General features: G+C 42.7%; 1 protein-coding gene across 1 annotated transcript in view; it reads left to right on the top strand.

Annotated features, from left to right (window-relative positions):
- PAPPA (pappalysin 1) overlaps positions 1–23,646 on the top strand; it is a 482,150-nt gene that overhangs the window by 1,179 nt on the left and 457,325 nt on the right. The window lies entirely within an intron of this gene.

Genomic DNA, 23,646 nt, shown 5'->3' with positions numbered 1-23,646 from the left:
TCGTTGCACGTGCGACCATCTTTAGTTTACAAGGGCGAGAGAATGATGTATTGTGAAAAAAGTTTCATCCAAACCGCAAGGCAGGTGTAGGACGCTTCGTGTCAAAGCCGGAGAAAGTAACGTTCTCAAAGACATTAGTAGGGTTCACATTAGGGATGCAGGACAAAGCATCACAGACGGGCAACTTTCTAACTTGGAAACTTGATAAGACTACCTTTGCTGTAATTTGGGGGAATGTCTGGAATGCTGAACTTTTGCAGAGGGTCTGTTTTGTTGCTGTCTCCCCAGCCTGTGTGGTAATGTAGTTTGTAGTTCCGAAATAACTACAGCGCTCTTAACAAACGCAGGTGGATAAAGCGTAAAAACACCCATGCCGTGAGCCTGTGGGGACTCCAAAACTTGGCCGCGATAACCCTCTAATTTTTGATTGGCGCACAAAATTAACTAAGTGTCTCGTAAATGTGAAATATTCCAAATGATGCACGCAGCCAAGTATGTTCAGCGAGCCTTGCGACGCGCTGCCAAGTACAAGTTATCATTACGGATCACAATCTATCATTACGATTCTATAGAATCTGGAATATTGGTGCCATGGATGTATCCTTCTAATTGATATTGATCACGATCGGCACGAGTGAAGAAGCTGCAGTGAACTTTAAGCCAAACGCGCTCGACCTCCATACGAGACCCAACGGAAGACAACCGGTTATGTCGTTGATTAGTCAAACCAAAACACGATTACTTCATCTTTGATGTTCTCGGCGTTTCATGTGACCGTCAAAGAATGTGCGCAGATGATAGCGATGGGGCTGTTATTCTATTTACAGTATAAACATACAGGCGTCATGTGTACACTAGCAAACACACACCTCGGAGCGGGTTCTTGCTTAGTAGGAGGTAAGAGGAGGGAAATCCTGGACTTTACGCAAAAAAAAAAAAAATCAGCCAACATATAGCTTCCTTTGATGAGGATGGAGTTTCCAATTCGTACTCTCTCGGCGTTTCCATTGCGTTGAAGTGTTTGCCACTAAGTCAGGCAGACATAAACAATATGATTGTTTTTAGTCCTTGCCGGACTGTGACAGACGAGTGAAAGTGAATGTTATCTGCAGGGCTAGAAGACATGGATGTCATTTAGATATTATTCCTCCCATCTGGCTGAGTCAAGAGTTAAACATCAGTTGTACCATAGTACTACATACTACGTAGAACATTAGATCTGATTTCTACTACGACTACCATCACGAATAATAACAAGAGTACTAATGACCATGAATGATGCCAACCGTTCCACCAAAGCCATTATTACATTTCTGCTATTTTACTATGAGAAATAAAGTTTCATTCTTAAAACACCAAAGTTACATTTTTACAAAATATCCTAGATGTGTAAGGAGACTTTATAGTAAGACGTAGATGAATATTATTACAGTTGGGTGGCAGCTATGGGTGGTGCCCCTGTGTGGGTGGGAAAGTTATAATGTAGGGGTGGGGGACGTCTTACCTCATGAGGGTATGATGACCCACGAGTGTAATCATAGCCAGGTTTAGGAGCATGAATAAACACATGGTTTTCTTCCTAGTCTCACTTTTCAGCACTGACGATTTGCCATACCAGTGTAAATAGGGCCATGCATCTTGCTTTGGGGCACCACAATAAATATGTTGATTCTTTGCTTCTGACCATTATTATTATTATTTTCGGATAATTTGGACCATACTTAACAACGACTAAGTTACTGTGTCGAGCATGGGTTTTGTTTGGTGAAGCTGAATTCGGTAGTTGCGATAATCATAATTGTTGTCAGCTGTACTTTGGCACGGATTTGATCGGAGTGTACAAGTTGAACTCGAATGATCTCAAGTGTCTGCTATGTATTATCTGAGAAAGATTCATAATGCGAGCGTGCCTTGGGTGAAAAAGTGATTAGTCTATGGGTAATGTGCTAATTTTGTACCGCTGACAGTATACACGAAGCGCGTGGAGCTGACACCGCGTCATGGAACACTGTCAGTGCCTGTGGGACTTGGTTCCTTAAAGGGAACATGTCAGGTCCTCATTTCCTATGTAGAAAAATCAGAGCATACTAAAGGTGATAATTAGCCTCTAGATTATGTTCCTGTCGCAGGTAATCGTCATCAGTGATTGGAGAAAACAGCGTTGTAATCGCCCAGCATCCTTCTACTTTACAGTCATTGGGGCAGAGCGCAGCACGATTGGAGAAGAGCGCTGTGCTACACCCTGCCCCAAAGACTGGAAAGGAGAAGAGCGCAGCACCTGAGGCGGACATACCAATAGTGCAACCTATGCAACCGCACAGGACCTCAAGAGGTAAGCGAGTCCACTTTCACCTCCAAATTATGAGCTTTTGGGTTGCAAAGGGCCCATATATTGTTCTTGCCTGTTTTGTCTTTGTCCGCTCCTGCGCATCACAGAATAATCACGGCTGTTCTCCAATTATGCAGACTGTTGAATCCGACTGCATGTGGATAATATGGGCAGGATGCTGATAAATGGGCATGATTAGAGAGTAGCCATGATTACTTATGCTGTACAGGAGCGGACACAGACAGAAGAAGACACAGACTGCAATGATGACTGGCACGAAGCACAGACCAGTCACGGCTGTTCTTTCTTCAGTCATGCCCTCTGTTCTGTTGATTGATGTCCTACTCAGCCTGAGAATGTGCTGAGCGGGATGCCAGTCAGTTGAACAGTGGTCCTGATTGGAAAAGAACTGTAACTTTTCCGTGCTGTGCCCTGACCTGATGACTGGAAAGGAGCTGGGCACAGTATGGAGTGTCATGGGTCTTCTCCAATCATGCCCATTGTTCAATTGATTGACATCCCGCTTAGTTTATTCACAGCCTGAGCAGGACGTTAATGAGTAGGCATGATTGGAGAACAGCCATGACTGTTCTGTGCTGAACCCTGCCCAAGAAGACTGGAATGGAGTAGGGCGCAGCACAGACCAGTCAGAGTTCTTCTTTCTCCAGTCAAGCCCACTGTTCTGTTGATTGATGTCCCGCTCAATCTGTGAATACACTGAGCGGGATGTCAATCAGTTGAACAGTGGTTCATGGTTGAAGATGAACTGTAACTGCTCCGTGCTGTGCCCTGACGTGAGCACTGAAAAGGAGCTGCGCACAGCACAGAGTAGTCACAGCTCTTCTCCTATCATGCCCATTGTTCAATTGATTGACCTCCTGCTCAACTTATTCACAAGCTGATCAGAAAGTGAATGAGTGGGCATGATTGGAGAACAGCCATGACTGCTCTGTGCTGCACAATGCCCCGATGACTGGCAAGAAGAATAGCGCAGCACAGAGCAGTCACAGCTGTTCTTTCTTCAGTCATGCCCTCTGTTCTGTTGATTGACGTCCCACTAAGCCTGTGAATACACTGAGCAGGATGCCAATCAACTGAACAGCGGCCATGATTGGAGAAGAACTGTAACTGCTCCATGCTGTGCCCTGACCCAACTGACCAAATGACTGGGACGGAGCTGGGCCTAGCACAGTAAAACCTTGTGTTCTCCTTCCACCTTTCTACCTGTCACAGACATGTTCTGGAAGCTAATTATCACGTCTAAGAAACTGCTTTTTCTTAAGCCCCCGTTACACACTGCGATATCGCTAGCAATATCGCTGTAAAGTCACCGATTTTGTGACGTTGCAGCGAGATTGCTAGCGATATCGCTGCATGTGATACTTACCTCCGACCGGCTCCCCCGCCGGTTATCGCTGATCGCGCGAGAAGCTCCTGGACAGGCGGGAGGACGCAGGATCGCCGCGTCTGACAGTTAAGTAGCGATCCCCGACCACCGCTATGTCGCTGGTGAGATCTGCCTGTGTGGCAGCTCACTAGCGTCCACCTAGCGATGCACCAGCGATCCTGACCGCGTCATATCGCTAGTCGGGATCGCTGGTGCATCGCTAGGTGTAACGGTACCCTTACATAGGGAATCTGGTCCTGACATGTTGCCTTTGAGCCACATACTGAGTGTAGCCTTGCCATCCAATAAGATAAGGATTGTTGATATCTGGGATAAAATTAGGACTGTGGAAGTAGAGCAAATATTATTTTGGTTTCCCATCTGTACAAAGCTTCATTTCGGCACACATCACCACTGCCATGAGTGAAAGTTGTAGTGGTCAGATTAGTCAGTGGATATCCCTCAAGTGACTTCAATTTTGTTGGTATCGGTGTGAGCATGTTGATGGGTGGTTATTACTCCAATAAAAGAGAAGGGCTGAGGCAGTTTACAGTATCATATATTTTCAGGTTTCAACCACCACTTATTTATGTTGCCTCACATACTTGCAGTAGGATAAAAAGACACAAGTCAATCAAGTTTAACATTTCTAGATCAGTTATTCATTATATATTGCCAGATTTATTATAACTCTCAAAACTACTTGATTGGGATCAACCCTTTTTTTAAAGCACCACTCCAGCGGGATTTTTTTATTCCTTACACTTGTAATCTAAGGTCTCTTCTCCTAGTCTGATGCTTAAGTCTATGAGGGCCTTTTTCTGGCTCTCATAGACTTGCAATGAGAACTTGTGATGCAAATTATGACTTCTCGACAGTCAGACATTGTGGTCAAAAGACGTCATCATGGGACCGGTGTGGTTCCAGAAAAAGGTCAAGTGTAAGATTTAGTGCAGGGACCTTACAATAGAAGCACTACTCCAATGCTGAAATATAACAAAACACTGGAGTGGTTTTTTACAGTGGCTTGTGAAAGTATTCGCCCCTCTTGGCATTTTTTGTGTTTTGCTATCTTACAACCTGGAATTTCCCTGTTCTTTTTTTTGAGGGTTTGCATCAGTTCATGTAAAGAACATGCCTACAAATGTGAACATTTGCTTTCTTTTTATTGTGAAGCAAGTCTCAAATCTCTGACAGACTGAAACAGGTTTTGCTCAAGAATATCCCTGTATTTCGCACCATCCATCTTTCCCTTGACTCGGACCATTTTTCTTGTCCGTGCGGCTGAAAAACATCCTCAAAGTATGATGCTATCACCGCCATGTTTCACTGTTGGGATTGTGTTTTTTGTGGTAATAATGACCTGTGTTAGTTTAGCACCAGATACAGCGTTTAGCTTGGCAGCCAAAAAGTTACATTTTGGTCTCATCTGACCACAGCACCTTTCATTTGGGGAGTCTGCCACGTCTTTTGGCAAACTCAAAACAAGCCTTACAATTTTTGTGTGTAAGTAAAGGCTTTTTTCTGCCCACTCTTCCATAAAGGCCACCTCTATGGAGTGTACAGCTTATTGTGGTTGTATGAACAGATAATCCAGTCCCTGCTTGGGAACTCTGCAGCTTCTTTATGGTTACCTTTGGTCTCTGTGCTGCCTCTCTGATTAATGCCCTCCTTATCCAGGCTGAGAACTCTTGACAGGTTTTTTATGGTACCATGCTTTTTCCATTTGATGAGAATGTATTTGATGGTGCTCCAGAGAATCATCAGAGATTGGGATAGTTTTTTCATAACCCAACCTTGACTTATACTTGTACTTCTCAACAACTTTGTCTTTGACTTGTTTGGAGATCTCCTTGGCCTTCATGGTGTTGTTTGGTTAGTGGAGCCTCTTGTTAATGGTGTTTCAGCCTCTGTGGCTTTTCAGAGAAGGTAAAGTGTACATACTGACTGACACTTAGATTGCACATAGTGGGACACCCTTTTACTAAGCATGGGACTTATGAAGGTAATTGCTTGCACCAGAATTTTTTTAGACCTTTCTATCTCTCTTAATAACCATGTTGCCGCCCTTGAATCGACTTTTTGTTTCCCATATACTTTCTCAAATGTAGAACACAAAACTGAATCCCATGTCCAATATGTGCTCATACAAGTGATTTATAAAGGATTAGTAATAAATATAATACATTACGATCAGAGGTTCTTATTTATCTCTTTTACACTATAAAGTCTTGTTTGCTTTTGTTGCTTCTCCCTGACATTGAGTGATGCTGATTAGTTTACTAGTAACCAAACTACCCAAGTCCTTCTCCTGCTCTATTGCCCCCAATTTTAGATGGAAAGTGAATGGCAATGAACCAAACTAAATTTTTTTAATGTAGGGGAAAAAGCCAGAGAAAACCTACCCATAAACAAATACAGTAAAGTACAATTGTCTCATTGATTTCCCCTTGACTGAATTCTAAAAGCCAAAATACATATTAGAATAAATGGGACAAACCTGCTGATTTTATCAGGATCAACCAACCGACCATGTGTGGGAGCCTAACAACTGTCCCCTGGCAAATTATTGCCATAGTCATAAGGATTGGGCATCTGGAATTCAATCGCTCAACCTGCTGTTCGGCAAGGAGATAAGCTGGTACCAGATTATTCTGGCAGCGAATCCCTCATTGAGAGCACAGGGATCCTCGGTTTATGGAGGAGTTGGGAGAGATCGCTGTCTGATGAACTATAGTTTGACCAATAGCTATTTAATGTGTATGGTTAGGTTAACGCAGAGACCTATGTGCCAAATGGTGGCCAACATGTTTAGCAATATACCCTAGAATTTGCAAATGGCCACATTTGAATTTCTTGTCCTCTTGAATCATGGAGGATTTCAAAACAAAAGCAAATGAGCCATGGCATTTTTTTTCTCTATATAAGCACTAAATGAGGTTATCCAGGATTTTGGTATTGATGGTCCATCCTTATCGAATCGGTGTTGGTCCAACACCTGGAATCAGCTGTTAGCAGATTCCACCGCAGAAGACCACAGCTCTGTACATCGTGCAATGGCCATTCTTGGCCGTTCTGCAGCTCAGATTCTATAGAAATGAAAGGGAATGGATATTGATAATCTTTTCTTGGTTACAGCTGTAATCCTGGATTATTGCTATGTATTCACCGGCAACTGTTCTATTATCACCCCAGAATAGATTGTGTTCAGTGTAACGAGATAGTGACTATTTTAATGAATTAGAGTGATTAGCTCCTTATATAAAACATGCATGATTTGCCAACTAAAGATAATGTTTAATTAATTTGTTACAACTTTCTTTTATGTACCATTTTTTTCTATACCTGGAAAACACCTTTAAGGAGGACCTATCACCTCTCCTGACATGTCTGTTGAAGGAAACAGTTAAATTCCTCAACACAATCTTGAACTATATTTTCATATAACTCTGGACTGTGTCATCCTTTCGTTACAAATTTTGAACAAGTTGATAATTGGGTGTTGCCATAATCCTTGGAGAATGACAGATTGTGTAAATAGAGACACCTCCCACCCAATAGGAAACACCCAGTTGTCAATTTATTCATACATTTCTAATGGGGATAAAAGTGTAGTGACACAAATCAGAGTTCTAAAAAGAAATGCTCTTTAATTGTTATATTATAAGGAATGCAATTATTTACTTAACAGACATGTCCTCCATCAAGTAGAACCCTGCTAGGGCTGGCGGAACGCACCAAATAATAGGAAGGTAGTAATAAGGTGCGTTCGCAGCACGGGATCAACCGTGCAGAGATGTTACCTGCTGCCTGGTAATGGCGGACTCTATATGGTGGTATAATAGAAGAACACACGCAGGTTAACGTCACCCGGTGTACAGAGGCAGACTCTGTTGCTTCACAGAACCACACTACTGCAGAGTATAAATGCCATAGCCTGTTAAAGCTCACAGAGCCCAGCAAAGTGAGTGCTAGTGTACAGTCACAGAACTCTGCCCCAAAGACACAGGGTTAGAGTCCATCTAGACCCACTAAGCACATGGCGTCGCACCTGCGAACACCACTAATAGACGCTGGCTACCGTGGAGTGCAGACCAAGTGCACAATGGCGTACAGGCAAAGCCACTACTTGGCGCCGATGCTAGTCCCTGACTCTGCCTTCTACCTGCACTATCAGCCTAGGCAATAACTGGCAAGGCTGAACAACACATGCGTACCAAGGGTAGGGGTTTCTTAATGAGTCAGTCACCAGAGACATTTATATATGCATACAACACTCAATTCACATTGTCTATACTAGTGCACGGCTGTGCGGCCATGCGATCCTTTTATAACCGCAGCCTTCCAGGACCTTGCTGATGGCCCAATCTGAGCAGCTTGAGGACCTGAGCATGTGACCTCCGACCACCAATGAGCGGTTGTCTCATAGGCATGCTCAAATGGAGAAAAGCAGGACTTAGTCCCAGGGGCATCTGCTCGCCACTGACTAATGGTGAATGCTATAGCTGAACCTGGGGCAGCAATGGCAAACACATAGCATTAGCCTGAGCAAGATGCTGGGCCTGATGTCTCTGCTGAGCAGGAACCTCTGTGGCTGAAGAAGAATGAGAGACCGCTTAAAACATGGCTTGAGACTCCCCCTGTGCAGTGGCAGGACCTCGATGCCTAACAAACCCCTGCATATTTGTTTGCACATATAATGAATGCTACTTACCATTGGTATTATATTTTGTTAAAAATTCATTGTGGTAATGTCTTGAACCAAAATTAGAAAAATGTTGTCTCTGACCAAATATAAATGGACCTAACTGTATGTAAGTCTCAGGTGAATGACTCATTATTAAACCCCTACCCTTGGGGTGCATGTGTTGTGTAGCCTAGCCTGTTAAGCGCCCAGACTGAGGTGCAGGTAGGAGGCAGAGTCGGAGACTGGCATCAGCCCCCACTGGTGGCTTTGTCTGTACGCCACGGTGCTCGTGCTCGGCACTCCATAGTAGCTAGCGTCTATTAGAGGCGTCCGCAGGTGCGACGCCGCAAGCTTAGTAGGTCTAGAGGGACTCTGACCCCGTGTCCTTTGGGCTGAATTCTGTGACCACTTACTGAGCACTCCCTTTGCTGCGCTCTGTGAGCTTAAACAGGCTCCGGCATTTATGTTCTGCGGCAGTGCGGCTCTGTGAGGTAACAGAGTTCACCCTGTACACACCGGGTGACGTTAACCCGCGTTTGTTCTTCCTTTATACCGCCATATAGTGTCCGCCATTACCGGGCAGCAGTTTACCATCTCTGCACAGTGGACCCCGAGCTGTGAACCCACCTTATTACCATCTTTTTATTATTTGGTGCGTTCCGCCAGCCCAGGGTCTGGCTAGTAATGGCGGACAAAAAGTTGTTGCAGCGGTACATCCAGCAGCTGGAGGGCAGGTTGGCGGCTCTTGAGCGCACAACCTCAGATGTGGATGTTACCGCAGTAGCTGTTCAGGCTGCTAGCATAGCTGCAGCTACTTTGTCCACTGCCATCCCTGTTCCCGCTGCCAGATAAATTTTCTTTTGATAGCAAGTCTTGTAGGGGATTTGTGAGCCAGTGTACTATACACCTTGAGCTCCTGGCTGCATGTTTCCCCTCAGAGCAGGCCAAGGTGGGATTTATAATATCCCTCCTCTCGGACAGGGTATTGGAGTGGACCATGCTCCTGTGGGAGCGCGACGATCATGTGGTGCAGAGTGCCCCGTGGTTCCTGAGCACTCTGAAACAGGTCCTCTTGGGGCCTCGTGTCACCCATGATACGGCGCTCCAACTGCTGGCATTGACACAGGGTTCATCCATGGTCAGCCACTTCCGAACTCTAGCTTCCGAGCTGGAGTGGCCGGATAAAGTCCTCATTCCCGTGTTTTGGAGGGGGCTGGCTGACCATGTGAAGGACGCCCTGGCCACTAGGGAGATTCCCGCCACACTGGAGGAGCTAATAGCGGTGTCTACTCGCATCGACCTTCATTTTAACAAGCGAAGGTTGGAGCGAGTCCAGTGTAGGCAGAGGTTTCGGCTGGCTCCCACCTTCGCCACACCTCTGGAATCTCCGGTCCAGACGTCCGAGCCACATGAGGCCATGGAGGTGTCTCAAGCGGGATCTAACTCCCAGACCGCTCGTGCACGCCTGGTCTGTCATGTCTGCCGGCAGTCAGGACATCTTGCCTCTAGATGTCCTCAGCGAGCAAGAGAACATCTGCGCTTAGTGACCTTAGGAGCGGGTTCACTAGACGCAGCGACGCCGTTCTCTAAGCTTACCTTTAAGGGGACAATCAGTATTGGTCCATCCACTCATGTGGTAGAGCTTTGCATGGATTCCGGGGCCATCCTATTTACTCCATCCCATCAGGAGATCATCTCCCTCCTAGTCATTCCTGAGGGAATTGATGAGGTTCTCTTAGGGATGCCGTGGCTACGCTATCACTCCCCTCATATAGAGTGGTCCTCAGGGAGAATTCTGGGATGGAGTAAGTCCTGTGAGGGTAGATGTCACCGGGAGTACATTCAGGTTGCTACTACAGAGGTACCCGCAGATCTTTCCTCTCTCCCCAAACACTATTGGCCTTATGCGGACATGTTCTAGAAGAAGGCTGCAGAGACCCTTCTGCCTCACCGCCCCTATGATTGCCCTATTGACCTCTTGCCTGGTGCTGAGCCTCCCCGGGGTTCGAGTTTATCCTCTCTCTCTCCCAGAGATGGACGCAATGTCTCAATACATCCAGGAGAATCTGGCAAGAGGATTCATTAGGAAGTCGGTGTCACCTGCAGGGGCGGGGTTCTTCTTCGTACAGAAGAAAAACAGAGAGCTTCGTCCATGCATAGACTACAGGGGTCTTAGCGCTATTACCGTTAAGAACAAGTACCCTCTGCCCCTGATATCGGAGCTTTTCGATAAATTGCGGGGAGCAAGGGTATTTACTAAGTTTGATCTGCTGGGGGCCTGCAACCTGATTTGCGTCCGTGAGGGGGACGAATGGAACATGGCATTTAACACCTGGGATGGGCACTATCAATACCTGGTGATGCCCTTCAGGCTCTGTAATGCTCCTGCTGTCTCCCAAGACTTTGTGAACGACATCTTCTGGGATATGCTCATGGTTATAGTCTACCTGGATGATATTCTCATCTACTTTCCAGATATAGACTCCCATGGGAGAGATGTTTGCAAAGTCTTCGACCTCCTACAGGCAAACTCCCTCTACGCCAAGTTGAAGAAGTATGTGTTTGAGCAGGAGTCCTTGCCTTTCCTGGGCTATATCATGTCTGCCCAGGGATTGGCCATGGACTGTGAGCACAACCCCCATCTGTGGATGTCGGGTTCTCAGACCAACCTCATGGAGTCGGTTTCTAACCGTTTGTGCAGACACATGCACATTTGTGGCCTGCTGGAGGTCATTTTGCAGGGCTCTGGCAGTGCTCCTCTTGTTCCTCCTTGCACAAAGACTGAGGTAGTGGTCCTGCTGCTGGGTTGTTGCTCTCCTACGGCCCCCTCCACGTCTCCTGGTGTACTGGCCTGTCTTCTGGTAGCGCCTCCAGCCTCTGGACACTACGCTGAGATACACAGCTAACCTTCTTGCCACTGTTCACATTGATGTGTCATCCTGGATGAGCTGCACTAGATGAGCCACTTGTGTGGGTTGTAGAGTCCGTTTTATGCTACCGCGAGTGTGAAAGCACAACTAACATTCAAAAGTGACCAAAACGTCAGCCAGAAAGCATTGGTACTGAGATGTGGTCTGTGGTCCCCATCTGCATAGCCACTCCCTTATTGAGGGTGTCTTGATAATTGCCAATAATTTCCATATTTTGTCTATTCCATTTGCACAACAGCATGTGAAATTGATTGTCAATCAGTGTTGCTTCCTAAGTGGACAGTTTGATTTCGCAGAAGTTTGATGTACTTGGAGTTATATTCTGTTGTTTAAGTGTTCCATTTATTTTTTTGAGCAGTGTATATATATAAATATATATATATATATATATCCAAATTTTTTTAATAAGAAACCATAACAGGAAATAAAAAAACATGACAGGGTATTTGGATCTTCTTGAATCCTAGTATAGAACCTTGTATAAATATTATAATCGGAAGTGCTGTTTAAACACCGAAATGGATATTTTTGGATGAAAGACAATAACCTAGGACTATTGCCCATTGTACATTTTCGCTGGATAGAAATACAGGCATGTATTTTCTCATAGTAAAATCAGGAATTTCCTAACAAAACATATATTAATCTAGAAAGTATGTTATTGGCCTCGGTTTTCTATGATTTAACCTATTTCTGTGCTTAATAAATGGACATGGAGCCTCCTGGGTATAAACTATGAGCAAGATGTGCAGGGCAATTAAGCTGCAGCTGAGGGTTATCCGCAATTGTACCAAAAGGAGACATTTTATTTGTCCAGGATTTACTAAGGGTTATTAATCAAAGTCAATATAACTAGTCTAAATGTGCTTGTTTTGCAGCTGTCTTGTCTACGTTTGTCATTAACATGGCTATAATTTAATCTGAGCATGAATAGAATGAAAAAAATTGATCATGTTCATTGATTTTCTAAAAGCAAACAATTTTATTTAAAAATTCCTTTTTATTTTTTCACCATTACAGGTGGAACATTTTTTTGGGGATTTCAGAATTATGTTTTTTTATCTACTGAATGGCACTGTGTCTCCTTGACATTCAGCTGACATAGGAAGTTTGCGTACGAACAAGTTCTCCTCTATAAAGAAGAAAACCTGTAGGTACCTCAATTACGAGTTTATGTCCGACCCATAAAAGAGCTTCGAAACGTGGCTAAGGATTTTAGCCAGACCAGAATCCTATCTGTAGACACTAGTTTAAGGGTTCTTGACCCTCATCAGTAGGGAGTTGCCTTTCACTTAATTCTCAAATATTCAGCTGACACAGGAAATCTTACATGCAGTTTATTTTAGAATATGTTATGAGTCCTATTGGCATTTCCCCATGGAAAAAAAATAATGCAAATGAGCTCTCTAGAGTAAAGAAATCTCACAAGGAAACTCCCTACAAGTCAATATCTTACTCTTTGAAAAGGACCTTTCACCAGTCTTCTGAGCATGATAAACTAGTCATATCATGGAATAGTGACTGTGGAGCCGAGTAAAATGTACTTTTTATTTTTTAATATCTTGTTTCCTTTGGATAGAGTAAACTTTAAGTTATAATTTATGTTAAGTGTTAGGGGCATTACCAGAGACATTTCACTAGAGGTGTGTACTTCTTCCTCTGTATGACATTCTCTATTCCTAAGCAGGCAACAATACACAGGAGAAAACAACAAACCCTCAAAATAGCTTTGACCAGGCTTTCTCCTGTGTGAGATACTCCCTATTCTCACTGCAAAGCCATGCATGATTAGAAGTTCCCAGACTAAGCAGAGATGAGTGTGATAAACACTTTTCAGCATTCAACTCCTGGAAGTCAGTGTGGGAAGAGGAGAGGTACAGCAGATCTAAGAAATGTCACAATGTAAATACTGCAGCTCTCCTCTCACAGTCCTGTCAGCTTATTTGTAGTCCCCCACTGATTGCTGTGGGATGAAAGCTGTAAGGTGATCATAATCTCTGCTTCATTCCCGTCACTTCTAATCACTCTAAGGCAAGACCAGTGAGAAGACTAAATTGTCTGTTATTGAGTGTCTCATCCAGGAGAAAGCAAGTTCTAAGCTGTTGTGGGGCATGTTCTTTTTACCATTTTACCATGCTACCTACTTATGATTGGTCAGTGTCATACAAGGGTAAAAGTACACGCCCCCAGTGAAAATTCTTTAGTAATGCATCTTTGGACTTAACCTAGATTCTATCCTTTACAAGTTAGTATCTGCATCAGAGAGGAGAAAGTAAAAATATGAAAACTACAAACATAGCTCCATGATGTGCAAACATACCTCCATGATGTGTCCAGTTTAACATGCTCAAACCTGTGAGAGGTGAACGTTAATGAATTTTGCAACATGACTAGGAATTTTAGTTAAGCTTTAAAAATAAAAGAAATCGGCCATAATATTTTATTTTAATGAAAAATGTATTTGTATTTTTGTATTGCCTTATTTATTTTATGATTGCAATATTTGAGAACTAGACAGCGTAGAGTTCATCATTTCCATAGAAGGAAAGGTAAAATAACATTTATATGGTACCAAAGGTAAAACAAATTCTTCCTACATGGCTGAATATGATAATCGGTGGGAAGCCTGGAACAAGTATAGACATGTTCATGAGTCTGACTTATGCGCTCGCTTGCTGAACAGGCAGAAAATGTACTGCTTATGGAAAATAATGTACTTCAATGATGGAGTAGTGATCTGTGTGATGAAACACACTGGTCATAAAACCCAAACAGTTTACACTGAAAAATCTCGGCAGTTTTCATGTAAATCCAGAATGTGCAGCCAGGACACCAGACAAGGAAAGTCATGCTGATTTTACAAATACTATATTAAAGGGGATTTCCCTATCTGAACAACCCCTTTTTTAAATGAAGTAGTCCCCCCCTGCAAAATAAAATAAATCACCTCCTGAACTGGCATCATTACATTACCGGGTCTTCGCGGGTTTGCGTTGCATTGTTTTGACTTCCGCTTGACCAAAATTTGTCCAAGGGATGTAAGAGCGCAGCAGCTCAATAGTGGCTGTTGATTGGCCGCAGAGCTCACATCGTATAACAAGGCCACAAGAGCTTTGAAAGACCAGCCACGTACATTTCAGGAACCGTGGTGGCGCTGAAGGTATCTGTTAATTTTTGTTTTACAAAGGGGACTGCTTAATTTAAAAAGGGGTTGTCCAGGTAGTGTTTCATACATGTGCCAAGTCTCCAACTAGGACCCTCATGGAAAAAGGAGGACCACATGATTTTTTGGAAAAGTTGCCTTATCTCCCAGGCACCTCAGAAACCCTATGCAAGGCAGAGCTCACTGGAAGTTTTCTGTGAAAGTTGCCAGGATTGTCCATTATGAGACTCAATTTTGGCATTCAGGTGTCTATTTAGGGGATGAGGACGAGGTGTGACAAAAAGCATAGCCTGCATGTGCAAATTTATCAGTTGGGAACATGATGTGGTCTACAAAAAGGGTTCTTTTTCCCTTAAAAACTTTGGCAAAACACTTTGTGCACTACATTCCCCAGAGGACAGTTTGTTAAATTGACAAGTATGATTTTAATAAATAGATACTTTTAGAATTTGAAATGTGTACATCCTTACTAGTACCAGTTTTCACTTTTCATCCAATGTAGTTATCAGGGATCTGAGATATGTAGACCACATCTGGGAATGTGTGGTTATTATTTGGTTGCTGGAGCTATCTAATGTCCTGACTCTAGCTGTTGCTGTTGCTTGTGCTATAGTATCACCTTCTGAGTGTGGGTTCAGAAAGCATTGAAGGGAATCAGTAAACTACAGATAGTGTGAGGTTGGTGCCATTATACTGATTAAAATGATACTTTGGGTGATGAAATCTGTCTTGTGGTTGTTCTTTAATCTTTATTTTCAATTTTTTGTAATTGATATTCTTGTCCTCCGGAACGGGCATGTGGGCGCGGCTGTGTGTGACTGTAGGTGGGGCTTTATGTGGTGCTCTGCTTACATATTCATCTGGGAAATCACAAAAATACCCACTAAAATATACAGTGAGGTAAATAAATATTTGATCCCTTGCTGATTTTGTAAGTTTGCCCACTGACAGAGACATGAACAGTCTATAATTTAAAGAGCAGGTTAATTTTAACTTTGAGAGATAGAATATCAAAAATAAAATCCAGGAAATCACATTGTATAAATTATGTACATTTATTTGCATTTTGCAGTGAGAAATAAGTATTTGATTCCTCTGGCAAGCAAAACTTAATACTTGGTGGCAAATCCCTTGATATCAAGCGTATCAAGCGCAGCAGTCAGACTTTTTTGTAGTTGATGATGAGGTTTGCGCACGTCAGGAGGAATTTTGGTCTACTCTGTCACTTGGTAACTTGGAACTTCAACTCCCTCCATAAATTTTCTATGGGATTAAGGTCTGGAGACTGGCTGGGCCACTCCATGACCTTAATGTGCTTCTTTTTGAGACACTTCTTTGTTGGCCTTGGCTGTATATTTTGGATCATTGTCCTGCTGGAAGACCCAGCCATGGCCCATTTTTAATGTTCTGGCGGAGGGAAGTAGGTTGTCACTCAGGATTTTAGGGTACATGGCTCCATCCATTCTCCCATTGATGTGGTGAAGTAGTTATGTGCCCTTAGCAGAGTAAGACCCCCAAAACATAATGTTTCCACCTCCATGCTTGACAGTGTGGATGGTGTTCTTTGGATCATAGGCAGCATTTCTCTTCCTCCAAACATGGCGAGTTGAGTTAATGCCAAAGAGCTCAAATTTTGTCTCATCTAACCACAGCATCTTCTCCCAATCACTCAGAGAATCATCCAGGTATTCTTTGGCAAACTTCAGACGGGTCTGCATATGTGCCTTCTTGAGCGGGGGGACCTTGCGGGCACTGTAGGATTTTAAACCTTTACGGTGTAATGTGTTACCAATTATTTTCTTGGTGACTGTGGTCCCAGCTGCTTTGAGATCACTAACAAGTGTAGTTTTTGGGTGATCGCTCACCTTCCTCATGATCAAGGATACCTCACAAGGTGAGATTTTGCATGGTGCCTCAGGTTGATGTTGATTGACAGTCATTTTGTATTTCTTCCATTTTCTTACTATTGCACAAACAGTTGTCTCCTTCTTCAAGTAAACCAAGTAATTCTCCCAACTACACATTTTAATACAACTGCAAAAAGCAAGTTTGTGACTTGACTCATAGCTATGTACGAGGTTAGTTTAGCTTGATGGCGGATACAGGTTAGTGGAGAATCCTGCCTGTGGAGGACAGTGGGCTATAATGTTCTATGCTGCAGTAGTACATAAGTCTAGTTATATTCTATTTTTTCTTTCTAGAAGCGCACTTGTTTGATTAGAATTTGGAACATAGTAATTAAGAAAAATTTTATGTGCAGAAATGTTGAAAACCCACAAGTGTGTCTAATCCTGTATCTTATGGCTGGTTGTATGTTAGTGTTATTTGATTTTTGGAACAAATCCTTCATTAACACTTTCTAGATTTTCTGAACTTTGCATTGACCCTCAATTAGACATCCATTCTTCATGTGCAACTTTTTTCCGTGTTTTTCACGGATAGCACTTGTACCTATGACTGTCTGTAACACATCAGATTAGTTTTCCGGACCAAGTGGCCTGTAAAAAATCACAGAGACGTGTCTATTGGTCCATGAAAAAAGTTGGGCAGCATTCGGGTACCATCTGTGTGATGTCTGTTTTTCACTGACTGTTTGGAGAAGGTGAAGAAATCTTTTTTTCTCATAAGTAGAAAAAAAAAACTCATGAAACTGTGACCAAACTGACAAGAAACTCTGATGAAACTCGGATCATAATCACTGATGAAAATCAGTCTGTTTTACTCGAACGTCAAAAAAATGATACCTGAATGAGGTCTAATAGGAGAAGCTGGATAAACTTTTATTATTATTATTATTATTATTATTATTATTATTATTATTATTTTATTATCATTATTATTATTATTATCTTCTCATCCAAGACGAAATGATGATACTTGGAACAAACTCAGATGATAGTCTTTTGAAACTCGGATCAAAATCCCTAATGGGGAACTTGGTCTGCTTTTCTTGTTCATATAAAAATGAATGTCTGAATAATGCCTTACTATACTTATTGTCTTTTGTTACTTAGTATCGTCAGATTGTCCTCAACAATTGCAGCTTACAAATGCAACTTGAAAACACATCTCTGAAGAAAGCCTATGGGTCTTCTCATCCTGCGTGGGCAGTATCCTCTCAGCCCATGTGGGCAGGATCCACTCAACCTGCATGGGCAGGGTCATCTCAGCCCGTGTGGACAGGATCCTCTCTTACTTTGTGGACAGGATCCTCTCAGACCATGTGGTCAGGGTCCTCTCAGCCCACATGGGCAGAATCCTCTCATCCTGCTTGGGAAGAATCCTCTCAGCCCACGTGGGCAGGAACTTCTCATCCTGCGTGGACAGGATCTTCTCATCCTTCTAGGTCAGGATCCTCTCAATCCACGTGGGAAGAACTTCTCATCCTGTGTAGGCAGGATCTTCTCTTCCTACTTGGTCAAGATCCTCTTAGCCCATGTGGGCAGGATCCTCACATCCTCCGTCAGCAGGATCTTGACAGCCTGCATTGGGCAGGATCATCCCAGCCCACGTGGGCAGGATCCTCATCCTGCTTGGACAGAGTTCTCTCAGACCAAATGGGCAGGATCCTCTCATCCTTCTTGAGCAGGGTCCTCACAGCCCACGTGAGCATAATAATCTCATCCTGCTTGGGCAGGGTCATTTCATCTGGCTTAGGCAGGATCCTCTCAGCCTGCATGGGCAGGATCCCCTCATTCAGCATGAACAGGATCCTCTCATCTAGCATGAGCAGGATCCTCTAAGCCTGTATCGGCAGGATCCTCTCAACCTGCATGGGCAGGATCTTCTCATTCTTCTTACTCAGGATCCTCTCAGCCAGCATGGGCAGTATCCTCTCATCCTGTGTGAGCAGGATCCTCTCCCCATCTGTACCGTCTGTCACTGTTGGCTTATATTTATTATATTTATTTTTGTTTTTTATTTTATGCTATGTATGGAAAGATGTACCGAACCCTGGAGCTAATGATGATTTAATTTAAACAATATTAACAATAATTTCTTACTATTTCAAGATTCATCAAGACATCCTATAGCTAGTATTTTCCGAATGTTTACTCTACTCACACCTGTACCATTAGTATATTTTACCAATCCTTTACTGCTCCAAATTACTCCCAGTTTATGAGCAGACAAGAACTTTCAACTACCCACCAATCATAAAACTGGAGCTGAAGGGCTTTCAGTTATTCTTACTTCTTTAAAACTTTACCACAATCATAAGATTGTTCCCTCCCGAGGTTTTAGTAAGAGCTGCTAGGACAACACACATTGACCTAAGGTGACAGACGAGACAGACTAGGAGTAGCCTTAGTGCGCCCTTGAGGCAGCGGGAATGGCACGGTATGAGCCTTATTTCTAAAACTGTGACAATATCTAAGTTGTACAGAAGAGATTTCATCAGCGCTAACAGCATTCGGCTGCAAATTGAGGCTTAGTTCCCTAAGGGTATGTTCACACCATGCGATCATGCTGCAGTAAAATCATTGCAAAAATCTCAGTGCACGCGTAATGTGTGAACAGAACCTTAAATGTTATTTAATTCATATTTTATACTTTAAAAGTCAAGAGATGCACAATGCATGTTGGTAAATCCGTATAGCTTCTATAGTAAATCCCCATGTTCCTAATTATTTTCGAAGCATAAATTTGATTTAAAAACTGTTAAAAGCAAAAAACTGCCTTTTGTACGCAAACCAATCTAATATGTCAAGGAAATGTCTCCGTAAATTTCTATCAACAATTTTTAAGTGGTTTGTTCCCCTTCAGCATTCTGTCAGCACTATAGGTGTTAGAACTTTCTTTAGTTAGCAGAAATTCAACCTATGCACCTCTTAGCTGCTGTTGTGACTGCTACGGCTGCAGTTATTTACATGTTTTATATATATATATATATATATATATATATATATATATATATTGTCATAGAACTATCACATTGATGAGTAAGCTTGCACAGTTATTGTTGGAGCAAAGGAAATTAGGCTGCCAATATGCAATGTAGTAAATTCTGCCAGTTACAGTGGGGAAAAAAAGTATTTAGTCAGTCAGCAATAGTGCAAGTTCCACCACTTAAAAAGATGAGAGGCGTCTGTAATTTACATCATAGGTAGACCTCAACTATGGGAGACAAACTGAGAAAAAAAAATCCAGAAAATCACATTGTCTGGTTTTTTTTCATTTTATTTGCATATTATGGTGGAAAATAAGTATTTGGTCAGAAACAAGCAATCAAGATTTCTGGCTCTCACAGACCTGTAACTTCTTCTTTAAGAGTCTCCTCTTTCCTCCACTCATTACCTGTAGTAATGGCACCTGTTTAAACTTGTTATCAGTATAAAAAGACACCTGTGCACACCCTCAAAACAGTCTGACTCCAAACTCCACTATGGTGAAGACCAAAGAGCTGTCAAAGGACACCAGAAACAAAATTGTAGCCCTGCACCAGGCTGGGAAGACTGAATCTGCAATAGCCAACCAGCTTGGAGTGAAGAAATCAACTGTGGGAGCAATAATTAGAAAATGGAAGACATACAAGACCACTGATAATCTCCCTCGATCTGGTGCTCCACGCAAAATCCCACCCCGTGGGGTCAGAATGATCACAAGAACGGTGAGCAAAAATCCCAGAACCACGCGGGGGGACCTAGTGAATGAACTGCAGAGAGCTGTGACCAATGTAACAAGGCCTACCATAAGTAACACACTACGCCACCATGGACTCAGATCCTGCAGTGCCAGATGTGTCCCACTGCTTAAGCCTGTACATGTCCGGGCCCGTCTGAAGTTTGCTAGAGAGCATTTGGATGATCCAGAGGAGTTTTGGGAGAATGTCCTATGGTCTGATGAAACCAAACTGAAACTGTTTGGTAGAAACACAACTTGTCGTGTTTGGAGGAAAAAGAATACTGAGTTGCATCCATCAAACACCATACCTACTGTAAAGCATGGTGGTGGAAACATCATGCTTTGGGGCTGTTGCTCTGCAAAGGGGCCAGGACGACTGATCCGGGTACATGAAAGAATGAATGGGGCCATGTATCGTGAGATTTTGAGTGCAAACCTCCTTCCATCAGCAAGGGCATTGAAGATGAAACGTGGCTGGGTCTTTCAACATGACAATGATCCAAAGCACACCACCAGGGCAACGAAGGAGTGGCTTCGTAAGAAGCATTTCAAGGTCCTGGAGTGGCCTAGCCAGTCTCCAGATCTCAACCCTATAGAAAACCTTTGGAGGGAGTTGAAAGTCCATGTTGCCAAGCCAAAAGCCAAAAACATCACTGCTCTAGAGGAGATCTGCATGGAGGAATGGGCCAACATACCAACAACAGTGTGTGGCAACCTTGTGAAGACTTACAGAAAACGTTTGACCTCTGTCATTGCCAACAAAGGATATATCACAAAGTATTGAGATGAAATTTTGTTTCTGACCAAATACTTATTTTCCACCATAATATGCAAACAAAATGAAAAAAAAACAGACAATGTGATTTTCTGGATTTTTTTTTCTCAGTTTGTCTCCCATAGTTGAGGTCTACCTATGATGTAAATTACAGACGCCTCTCATCTTTTTAAGTGGTGGAACTTGCACTATTGCTGACTGACTAAATACTTTTTTGCCCCACTGTAGAAGGAATCTGTAACCAGATTTTTGCCACTCCATCTGTGAGAAATATGATGTAGGGGCAGAGAACCTGATTTTAGCACTGTATCACTTACTAGGTTGCTTGCTGCACTTTTGAAAAAAATCACAGATTTAGCTGCTGCAGATCTAGCAAAGTTCTCTAATACTGTGCCCTGTATAACTCCACCCACACCACTGATTGACAGCTTTATGTGTACACTGTGCATAGGCAGAAAGCGGCGAATCAGTGGTGGGGCCGGGGTTATGCAGGGTTCATAAATATGGAGGACTACATGGCAGCAGGTTTACTAGTCCTCTAGTAATAATCTCCACTGATATTATCAAAGCTACATCAATGAGCCCAGTAAGTGACACATCACTGGAATTAGGGTCTCTGCCCCAACATTATGCTGTTTTCAGATTGGGTGTCAAAAACCTGGTGACAGATTCCTTTTATAAGAAAAGCTTAACCGTAAGTGATGCTTATTTATTAAATCCAGCAAATAATCACAATTATTATCTGACATTTCTGCCATTCATAATCTTTATCAAAGACATCTATAGAAAAGTGTCTGATAAAGGCTGAGATGAGCCGAAATATTGGATACTTTCTGTGATTCAATGCCAGATGTAATAAATACTATAATTTAGGCACCACTCACCAGAATATAATACACGATCATGATAACAGTCTTACCATTGAAATAACAGTGAATAATGTGTAAGGATAAAGGCTCAGAAAAAGTAATATCTAGGGGTGAGCAAATCTCTTCTTAGGCTAGGGTCATATCACTGATCTTCTCATCCCAGGAAATCGGTCTGATTATTCTAATCACACTATGATCAGACTATGTGTGCGATCATAGTGTGATCTAATTTTCTTAGATGTGAAGAATGAAAAGAAAACATTCTGGATGTTCACTGATGTCATCCGGAGTGTGGTTCAATGTTTTCCACGGATCCATAGACATGAAAGGTCAAGTATCTTACAATTATCGGAGGAAAATCGTACATGTTGCCGAGCTGGTCCGAAGAAAAAATCAGGCATGTGCACGGCCCCATAGAATAACATAGGGACAAGTGGTTTCTATCAAAACGATAGATAGCATTCACTGGAGTTAAAGGGTGGTGTACGTGAGCCCTAAATCAAATTTAGAATTTCCAATATTTGTGAATTTTAGTGACTTTGAATTTTTGGAAATTTAATTAGTGCTGCAAATCCAGCAAAATGGCAGCTAATTTACTGAATTTATATTGGTCTCAACGGGGTTAAAAAATCTCTCGAACCCAAAGTTAAAATTGATTGGCCAGGAAGAGTTTAAATAAAAGCAAAATTCATAATCAACTAGCCCTTCACTTGGCTTCTTAACATTGGTGCTTCCTGTCTTCTTCACTCTTCCGCCAGCTAAGCCTTGATATGCGCATGCTGACGTCACCATGTCATAATATTTGTTGACCCACGTGGCATACATCGTGACGTTAACATGTGCTTTGAGGTTCAGCCAGCTGCAGAGGCCGATCAGAGACCAGAACACAAGCGGGAGGGAGTGCCTTACAAAGTCAGCAGAGGACCAGAGTTGAGCTGAAGTGGCAGGTTCCAGTGAGACTCGAGGTTTAGTATGATATTTTATCATTTTTTTCACCCCTTCTCAACTCATCCTTTATTATGCTTTTCAGTCGGGAAGCCTCAGAACTAGTGATGAGCGAGTATACTCGTTGCTCGGGTTTTCCCCAGCATGCTCAGATGGTCTCCAAGTATTTTGGCATGCTCTGAGATTTAGTTTTCGTTGCCTCAGCTTGATTTGCGACTGCTAGACAGCTTGAATACATGTGAGGAATGCCTGTTTGTTAGGGAATTCCCTCATGTATTCAGCCTGTCTACAAGGCGATGAGACGACGAAAAGTAAATCTCCGAGCACGCCAAAATACTCGGGAGATCACCCGAGCATGCTCGGGGAGATCCGAGCAATGATGCTACTCGCCCATCACTACTCAGAACGTAAAGAACAGCTTTTTATAGAAACAATTAGGGCTCGTTGGACATCAAATTTGTCTGCCAATATCTCACAATTCTGCCAAATTGTGAGTATTTAGTCTTCTGTATTTTTAAAGTCCGCAGTATGGTTCCAGAGTTATGGGCCTTTTGATTTACTGTTGATTCTTATGGTCTTTAACAAGAAGCATGGCACAAAGGATCCTCTGGGGTGTGTCTTTAGATTTATTTGCATAATTTCCCTCTGAGCCACACCCCCTTAATAAGGACCATAAAAATCAGCACTAAATAGAAAGGCCCATAGCTCTCGAACCGTTTGACAGTTGAAGAAACAAACCTACTCAGGGGAGCATCGAGAATAAAATGATAGTGAAAACTGGCAAATTTTGACTTGGTGACAGGTCCCCTTTTAGCACAGTATTTTTTCTTTATTATAACTGTTCTGCTATTAAAAAGCAGAGCAAGATTGAAAGAGATGAAGATCTTTGGGTAAAAAAAAAAAAATCCAGGATTTTTTTTTTCATTTTTTTTGTAT

The sequence above is a fragment of the Dendrobates tinctorius genome, unplaced genomic scaffold, assembly GCF_039654945.1.
Source record: "Dendrobates tinctorius isolate UK_male_01 unplaced genomic scaffold, ASM3965494v1 ptg000034l, whole genome shotgun sequence".
Lineage (NCBI taxonomy): Eukaryota > Metazoa > Chordata > Amphibia > Anura > Dendrobatidae > Dendrobates > Dendrobates tinctorius.
The sequence above is the reverse complement of the archived record's forward strand: the minus strand, read 5'-3'. Positions and strand labels throughout refer to the sequence as shown.